This window comes from Notamacropus eugenii, chromosome 5 (genome assembly GCF_028372415.1).
Source record: "Notamacropus eugenii isolate mMacEug1 chromosome 5, mMacEug1.pri_v2, whole genome shotgun sequence".
Taxonomy (NCBI): Eukaryota; Metazoa; Chordata; class Mammalia; order Diprotodontia; family Macropodidae; genus Notamacropus; species Notamacropus eugenii.
In genome coordinates this window covers 23,775,218-23,783,102 of record NC_092876.1, presented here as the reverse complement: position 1 = coordinate 23,783,102, position 7,885 = coordinate 23,775,218, and the positions used below count along the sequence as shown (strand labels likewise).

The window sequence follows — 7,885 nt, the reverse complement described above, 5'->3', positions numbered from 1 at the left end:
TGAAGTTCAAGGTTCTAACTCCCCTGAACTAGGTGAATTGGTTAGAGGAATGATGAACGTTCTTGATGAAAGTGATTGTTAACCCCTCAAAAGTTGCCTTTCCTTTTATGAATGCAGATCTAAGAACCTATTATAGCACACCTCCCTGTGTATGTTGGGGTGCTTACCGTTACAGGGTCTGTAAGCAGTCAGTAGAGGGGGTCCAGCTTCCCAGACATACAAGGATAGGTTCAAACAAGGCAATGTAAATCTCTCACAGTTCTGTACAGAGAAGCACAGGAAAATCAGTATGAACTGATGCAGCATGAGAAAGGGGAATACTGACGGCAAAGACCACGGGAATCCACGTAAAAAGAACCGGCTACCAGTCAAGAGTCACCCACCATTTAATAAATGTTTACTGTGTGCTAGGCATTGTGGTAAGCCCCGAGGATACCAGGAAAGACAAAACTAGCCTCCATTCACCAGGAATGTTCATTCTCATGGGAGGAACGCCAAGTTAATAACCAAGTACTTAGAAAAGGGAAGGACAGTAGAAGAAAATAAATGAAAACGGGAAGCAGGAGGTGACATTGGAGCTGAGGTTGGGTTCAAGCCAGGAAAAAGGAAGTGAGGAATGAAATCCTTCCAGATGTGGGGCACAAGCAGGACAAAGACCTGGAGATGGGAGGTGGAATGCTATGCCTAAGGATGGGCAGTTGGCTAGTGTAGCTGAATTAGAGAGATGTTAGAGGAGAGTAAAGTAACAATATTAATCACCAGTACTTCTGCAGTGATTTGTGGTCCACAAAATACTCGGAAAATATCACAATTGATCCACACAACAAGGCTATGATGGAGGGGATGTTATTATCCCCATTTTACAGGTAGGACAACTGAGATTCAGACAGAGGAAAGACAGGAAATGCCTGAGGCAGGATTTCAGCTCAGTTCCTTAGCCCAGGTCCCCTTTCACAGGGCAGGGGCAGCAGTGTTTAATGGTCAGCACCAGCTCTGGAACAGGCACTGGTCACTGCCCTCCATCAGCCACATGGACAAGCTGGTCCATACAAGATCTACAGCCCCAGCCTGTGCAGCAGATCTATCCTCCCCAGCACCTGAGTCCTGACTGTCCCTGCAGCTGGCCCAGGACAGGAGGCTTCTCCCGTCTGAGCTCAGGTAAGGAGGCCAGGAGCCCACAGGAGGAAGAGGACAGGAGTGCCTCTTCACACAAGGGCTTCCTGTTTCATCTTTCTCTTTGCCCTAAGCCTGACACAAATGGCCACGGGGATCCAAGGTGCTCAGGGAGTAACACAGTACCCCAGCAGAGCCTGCCTTTCTCCTGTCTCATCCATGCTGCTGCTGCTGCTGCTGCCCCTGCTCTGGGAGAGTGAGTGGGACTGGGGCAGAGGGAGGTTGGTCTGAGAGGGTAAGAAGAATTGGAGATGCTGACCAGGCCTCTGTCTGCCCTCGGGGTCCCTGTACAAGACCCTAGAAGTCCAGACCTTGGTGACTGTGCAGGAAGAGATGTGTGCCCACATTCCCTGCACCTTCAAACTGTACAGACTATCACACAATGGCCACAACACAGTTTATGGTTACTGGTACAGAAAGCAACCTTTTTATGACAGTCTCATGGCCACCAATGACCTGTATGGGAGGATGAAGGTGGAAGCTCAGGGGAGATTCTGTCTTCTCGGGAATCCCAGGATGAACAATTGCTTTCTCAGCATCACAGATGCCCAGTCCTCTGACACAGGAAATACTACTTCTGTCTTGATAAATACAGTTACACAAATGAGCTACTTTCTGTGAATGTGACAGGTAGGATGCTCCTCTCCTGGGAGGCTCTCAGTATATGAGGAAGGTTGGTCTAAGGAATGGGCTGGCTCACTGTCTCTCTCATCTCCAGACTTGATCCAGAAACCAGACATCTCTGTTTCAGAGATTCCTCAGTCTGGGAGCCCAGTCACTCTGAACTATACATTTCCTTGAGCCTGTAGAGAAAACAGGCTCTTCGCATTCTCCTGTTTAGGGACTGCCCTCTCCTCCAAGCCACAAAGCCCTGGTGCATCCCACTCCTCAGAGTTCTCCCTCATTCCTGGGCACCAGCATCATGGTACAAACCTCACCTGTCAGGTCACCCTTCCTGGAGGCTGTTTGAGCACAGAGACAACCATCCAGTTCAATGTCTGCTGTGAGTGTTGGGGTCAAGAGACCTATATCCCCCGAGTGAGGGGTGAGGGAGGGGTACGGTAAGAGACCAGGATCCTGGCCCAGGCCTGGGCAATCAGATATTTCTTTCCTGGGAAAGGCAGAGAAAGCTGCCTCCCAGCAGAGACACAGGCTGGGATTTCCTATTTTTTCTCTCTCTCAATCTCCAGTGGTTTCATGTGCCAATATCAGTTAGGTAGTGTTAGCTTAAATGGCCTCTGTGATCCTTCCACTCTACTGTTCTGTGATTCTGAAATATGATCTCTTTCCTGCCTGGTGCTGGGCTAGGCAGAGAGTCCCACCAACCCCAGCCAGCCTGGTGCTTCTGTTGCAGATGCTGAGCAGAATGTGACTATCACCATGGCCCAGGACAGCAGGACAACAGATATGAGCACAGACCCTGGGGGAGGGTAGGGAGGGAATCCTGGGGCTTCAGCTTCTACTGTGAGGGAGGGTGTGGATGTCAGGGAGAGGAGGGAGACAGGAGAGACTGGAACTCACTCTGCAGGCCCAAGTTCTCTTTGGCCTGGCCTGGCTCCTCCTCTTGGAATTGCATCAGCTCGTATTTACTACAGGCTCTAAGGTTTAGAAACCATTTTTCTCCAAATAGTCTCAGGAGATAAAGTGTGGGAGAGTTCTTGTCCCCACTTTCCAGATGAGAAAGATGAGGTTCAGAGCTGTAAGCAGAGCCTGATCTAGTTCACACAGGTTCCCAGCACTAGAGTGGTATGAGCTCTAAAATATAGAATCTAAATTTAGTGACCTCTCCATCACACTAAGCTTGGACTGAGAGGGACAAGGTCCACCTTGGGGTTCAGTTCCCAGGGCAGTGCTTTGTCCACTGGACCAATCAAGGTTTCCCTATTGGGAAACGTGACCTGGCTCTCTACATTCCAAGTCAAATGGAGAGACTTTGTTACCTGGAGCATTGATGTTGTTTTTAGGGCTGATCTGGGGGGTTGAGGGGCTTGTGTAGGAGGTGGCCATGGGGGATGGGTCAAAGACGTGCTGTCAGTGGGGGACAGAAGTCTGGCCATCTAGGCTGAGCCTTTAGCATTCAGTCAGGGCAGGTGCAGTGTGTGCCTTGAGGCCCCAGGGCTGCTGGGTGTGAGAAAGTGAAACCTCATGATGACTGGTATGTAATGATGTAAGATGCCCAGGTCCTCTGTGCAGACACTTCAGTCTCCTGAGAAAATGTTTTGTTGTTTCTGTTTTCACATTAATTTTCTCTTAATTAGAGAGAGAAAGAGAGAGAGAGAGAGAGAGAGAGAGAGAGAGAGAGAGAGAGAGAGAGAGAGAGAGAGAGAATAAAACAAAAATAAGGAGAAATCGAAAAGAAAGAAGGGAAAGAAGGAAGAGATTATGAAAAGTAGAGAAAAAGAAACAAAATGATAGATGAAAGAAAGAAAAGAAAGAAAAATGCAAGAAATAGAAGGAAGGAAGGAAGGAAAGAAGGAAGGAAGGAAGGAAGGAAGGAAGGAAGGAAGGAAGGAAGGAAGGAAGGAAGGAAGGAAGGAAGGAAGGAAGGAAGGAATAGAGGGAGGGACCTAGGGTGAGTGTGCCCTGGTAGCAGGAGAGGCAGGGGAGGTATCCATGGTCTGGCTCTGGGGAGCAGCCAGGGAAGATGCAGTGCAGGGAGAAGAGGGCAGAAATCCAGGCTGGGCTGGGCCTGGGGTTTCCCTTCTTGCCTGGGGTCCATGTGCCCCTTCCTCGTGGGATCTTGGGGAAGCCACACCTTCTTTCTACCTCCCAAGGCCCTGCTGAGTACTAAGTGGGGACTAAGGGGGTCTCTTAGGTCACTCAAGGTTCTCACTTCTGGGTCCTCTCGATCTTTTTCAGTTTTCATACAAGGTAACCACTCAGTTCTTGTGGTGCAGGAGGAACAGTCCCTTCACCTGCTCTGTGCTGCCACCAGCAATCCCCCAGCTACACTGAGCTGGATTCTGGGGGACCAAACCCTGGTCTCTTCCCAGACCTCAGAGGTTGGAGTCCTGCACCTGTATCTGCCCCACCTGGGCCCAGCAGGTGGAGGCAATTATACCTGCCTGGCTCAGCATCCTCTGGGCTCCAAGGTGGCCTCCCTGAGGGTCTCTGTGCAGTGTGAGTGTGAGGGGGCTGGGCATAATGTGTGCTTAGGTCCTGATGGGGAAAGGAGAATGTCTCTCACTAAGGGGGGGTTCTCCTGTATTTTTCTACAGATGCCCCAAGGATATTCAGCCCTCTTGGTCCTGGGTAAAGGAGGGCCTTTTTTGTACCTGGTCTGTCCAAGCAGAACCAGCCCCGTCCTTGTTTTAATGGGTAGGGGGGAATCCTGTAGAGGACAAAAGTAGCAGCGACACCTTCCACATGACACCAACCAGGTCTGGGTCCTGGGTCAACAGCAGCCTGAGTGTGAAGGTGGACAGGGTCCCCAACATCACTGTCAGCTATGAGGGGAAGAACCCCCAGGAGACCCACACCCTGTTCTTCCAACTGGTACCAGGTAAGGGATAGGGGAGGGAGGCAGATGGGGCAGAGGATCATGAAGACAGTGGGCCCCATATGGCCACTCTCTGTGTTCACCCCAAAATTGACTTTTTTCCAGATGGGCCCACGCCATCTCATGTGTTCCTACAAGGTATCATCCTGGGTATCATCTGTGGGACCAGTACCACGAGTCTGCTAGCCCTCTGCCTCCTTCTGCTTATGTGACTGTTGGGGCTAGGATGGAGTGGGGTGGAGATGTTTCAGGAAATGATGGCCTGTTTTGGTATCTCAGAAATCCTCAGATATTGATGTCTCCCTGAGTTCATGCATTGATTTCATAGGATTACAAGATGGAGAATTGGAAGGGACATTCCATTATCCTTCTTTTTACAGATTAAAAAACCAAACAGAGATTCATAGAGGAGAAGTGAATTGCTCAAGGTCACACTTACAGCCTGATACGTACAAAAGTCATGATTTTCAAAAAGTCCAGAGCACTGATTCTAGATACAGTGGAGCTTCCAGGGTCAAAAGGAGAAGCTGATGGTTCAGTGGTGTATCCACAAGGACCTCAATATACACAATATGGCCTTCTATAACAGGTTCTTTGATCTGCTTTTCTAAAAGGAAAGGCAACTTTTGATGGGCCAACAATCACTTTAATTAAGCATACATATACATATATAATTGTGTATATATACATATATGTATATATGTATATGTATGTATATATATATACATATATATGTATATGTATATATATGAGCTTCCAGCAACCTGAAATAAGTAATACATCAAAGATCAACAAACAGATTCAACTGTCTGACCATTACATACGCACCTAACTACCAGTGACAGAAGCACCAACATCTGGTTTTTCAAATCTCCTGTGATCCTGCCTGTGGTTCCGCAGTATGTGAACTGTTTCTTTCTTGCTGCTTACAATATTTTTTCACTGATGTTGGAGCTCTGAAATTTGGCTATAATATTACTTGGAGGTTTTGGAATTTGGTTATCATATTCCTGGGAGTTTCGTTTTAGGATCTCTTTCAGGAGGTGATTAATGATTTTCATTTCTTAAGGATGGGGACAACATATATTTATTGATAGTAGGGCAGGAATCAGTAGATAGACAGATTTCAGACAAGAGAGATTGGGGGAGATAGTGAGAGCATCTACTACAGGAAAAGATGAGGTCAAGAGTCCAGGTAGAGGCCTAGACAAAAAGGAGGGCCCCTTCTTCATCCATGATCAGAGTAAAGGAGGAGGTATGGAAGACATCTCAGTGATGTGGGGTGAGGAAGACATTTAGTGATGTCTCAGGGATATGAGCAGAGGAAGAGGGTACAAGAAGGAGTTCTCAGCAAATGGCCTCAATTTTTGGGGTGGAGTCTGAGGCACAGTCCACAGCTGAGAGGGTAAGGGATGAGGGGCCATGAAAGGCCTGAGGGTAGATGACAAGGGTTGGAATTCCTGCTGTAGTGAGTGGGATAGAGAATTGATTAAGTAGAAGAATTGCCTTGCTCCAGTCAGGACCCATTTGGGAAGCATAGTGGGTAAAGCTTTCAGGTCCAGATGATTGGGAACAGTATGATCCCATGGGATTATAGGATGTAGAAGTGGAACAGATCTTAGAGATAATTTCATTAAAACCTTCAATTTTACAGATGAAGAAACAGAAGTCTAGCTTGAGGAGGGGATTTACCCAAAACCCCAGAAGAAAAAACTGGAAAGTGCAAGACTCTTGATCCTTGACCCCATGGACTTACCTAGATATATTTGTGGTTCATAGGTTTGTGAAATGTGGAGCTTGGAGATCACAGAACAGGAGAATGTCACAGGGGAAGGTATCTTAGAGATGCTGAAGTCTGATTGCCTCATTTGACAAATGAAGAAAGAGGAGACCATTGAAGGAAAATGGTATGGCCAGAGTCAGGCAGAGAGTGAATGACAGGGCCCTACTTCTCTGGATCCAAGTCTCAGGTTCTCTCCCCTGCATCAACTCTGCCCTTCTACCTCCTCAGGGTAAAGATGCTCAGGAAGAAGTCAGTGACAGCAGCTGCAGCATCCATGTAGGTAGAGTATGCCAGCCCCGAATTGGTCACTCAACTCTCTTAGTCCCTAGTTCCCTCTTTGCCCCAAGGTCATCTCCCCCCACCATTTACTCCTTCTGTCATGATGCTGAGACCTACTTTGACTGAAAGTCCCTTTACCCTTTCTCCAGGATGGAATGAGGTCATCCTCGGTGAACCTGTCCCTCAATCCCATTTCACTAGCTGCAGACATAGCCCCAATCCCAGCAGCTCCAGAGGATGGACTAGATGAGTTACATTATGTCTGCCTCAATGTCCAAGGAACCAAAGATATAGAAGAAAATAGATCCACTGAACCCTTCACCATGTACTCAGAGATTAGGTTCCAATGAGTAATGGTTGAGGCCTCATCCTTGGTTCTACAAGGGTTGGTTCACAAGTCACTTCCAGACCTATGTTATCATTCATTCCACAAACATGTATTAACCACCTTCTCCAGACAGATATTGGATAAGACACATTCCCCATGTTCATGGAACTTTCAGCCTAGTAAAGGGACCAAACACAAGCCCAGTGTAGTTGCCCCTCTCCAAACTTAGACTCCTGTTCACTGATTGGAATCCTCAGAGTGTCACCTGCCACCTTGGACTCTAGTGGTCATTTTCATGTTCCATCATGTCTCTAACCCCATAGCTCCTGAGCCCCCACCAGTGTGCTTCCCAATAACATTCAAAAGGCATAACAACAATTCCAAAGCATCTCTCCCTAAAACCTGAGACTGACTTACCCACCAATACACACAGTGTATTCTGTATGAGGGGAGGGAGTGAGCATCAAACTGTTAATGAAAGATATTGAGGCAGATATATAGGGAACACATGTGGCCAGGGCTACTTACCACTCTGGAACTGCAGAGCCTCAGTGATTTTTGTCTTTCTTGAAAAGTTTTGCAAAGTTCACTGCTGAACATGGTACGTACGATAGATTGCTGTCTTTGTTGCTCTGCTAATCCAATCCACTGCTAGGCTGGATTACTCTACAACTGAATAGTGTTAGCTCTTCACAAGGCACATCTGCTGGATGGGTCAATCCCTTGGGGTCACTTGACTGAGTGTCTTTACTGTTCCTTTACTAAGCTAGGTTGTCTCCATGAGTAGAGCTACAGTCTCCAGAATTTCCCATCTCAGACTATG

General features: G+C 47.6%; 1 pseudogene; it reads left to right on the top strand.

The window, feature by feature from the left end:
• Positions 1-1,506: 1,506 nt before the first annotated feature.
• LOC140503619 (sialic acid-binding Ig-like lectin 14) lies at positions 1,507-7,084 on the top strand (annotated as a pseudogene).
• Positions 7,085-7,885: the final 801 nt, after the last annotated feature.